The sequence below is a fragment of the Seriola lalandi genome, unplaced genomic scaffold (assembly GCF_002814215.2).
Source record: "Seriola lalandi dorsalis isolate HSWRI2012SDOR001 ecotype SW California unplaced genomic scaffold, Sedor1 jcf7180002054902, whole genome shotgun sequence".
NCBI classification, from domain to species: Eukaryota; Metazoa; Chordata; class Actinopteri; order Carangiformes; family Carangidae; genus Seriola; species Seriola lalandi.
In genome coordinates this window covers 645,601-646,110 of record NW_019525454.1, presented here as the reverse complement: position 1 = coordinate 646,110, position 510 = coordinate 645,601, and the positions used below count along the sequence as shown (strand labels likewise).

The window sequence follows — 510 nt, the reverse complement described above, 5'->3', positions numbered from 1 at the left end:
GTGGCTGTTGATGTAAACTGGTGACGGAGCTCGCTCACTGACTGACTGCAGGATACACAATAACGTGCTGTTGCGTAAACAATAGATAGACATAAGCGTATACTACTATGCATACCAGCCTTTATGAAGATTCTCCTTTTCTTATTTATGCGAGGGTGGAGCTCGGCGTGGAGCTCGGCGTGGAGCTCGGCGTGGAGCTCGGCCTGGAGCTCGGCCTGGAGCTCGGCCTGGAGCTCGGCCTGGAGCTCGGCCTGGAGCTCGGCGTGGAGCTCGGCGTGGTGCTCGGCGTGGAGCTCGGCCAGGAGCTCGGCGTGGTGCTCGGCGTGGAGCTCGGCCTGGAGCTCGGCGTGGAGCTCGGCGTGGTGCTCGGCGTGGAGCTCGGCGTGGAGCTCGGCGTGGAGCTCGGCGTGGAGCTGTCAGATGCCAAAACATGTTTCTTGCGTGGACACGGCGGTGCGTCTCCTCTGTGGTGAACTGCGAGCTGAGAACTAAAGGTGAACGTCTGCTCTT

The 510-nt window shown here is 60.8% G+C and overlaps 1 protein-coding gene across 1 annotated transcript in view; it reads right to left on the bottom strand.

Moving 5' to 3' along the window:
* cpxm1a (carboxypeptidase X (M14 family), member 1a) overlaps positions 1-510 on the bottom strand; it is a 10,691-nt gene that overhangs the window by 7,480 nt on the left and 2,701 nt on the right. The gene's annotated exons all lie outside the window — the stretch shown is intronic.